This window comes from Sinocyclocheilus grahami, unplaced genomic scaffold (genome assembly GCF_001515645.1).
Source record: "Sinocyclocheilus grahami isolate Dianchi unplaced genomic scaffold, SAMN03320097.WGS_v1.1 scaffold5257.1, whole genome shotgun sequence".
Lineage (NCBI taxonomy): Eukaryota > Metazoa > Chordata > Actinopteri > Cypriniformes > Cyprinidae > Sinocyclocheilus > Sinocyclocheilus grahami.
This window is the reverse complement of record NW_015509999.1, coordinates 7,301-7,726: the sequence shown is the minus strand read 5'-3', so window position 1 is coordinate 7,726 and position 426 is coordinate 7,301.

The following is a 426-nucleotide window of genomic DNA, read 5'->3' as shown; positions in this document are numbered from 1 at the left end:
CAACTTGATTGGAAAAATTCCATTTACAAGTATTAACCTTGACTTACTTTGTTTTGTTTTGGGGTTTTTTCCTCCAAAATATCTCATATTTCAAGCATGTTCTTCACTGCTTTGTTTCTGGTAAACAAGTATAGCTGCTACTAAAAGCAAAATAAAAAAGGAATTTAACACAAGCACATTTTATAAAACTGCTTTAGGCACTGATTTTTTTTTTTCCGCCAGCCACAACGCATCCAGTTTGTTCACATTGATCATTCGTAGTGAAGCTCGCTTTGGAAATCACGAGTCAAGAGGCTGAAAAGAAACCGAAACTGGGTCAGCACTGCAGCTGTGGACTCTGGAGCACTTTAAATTCGGTCCTAACAGCCAATTCGACGATACGTTTATTTGACAAATTCATTTTTTAGGGTTTTAATAGGCTATGCT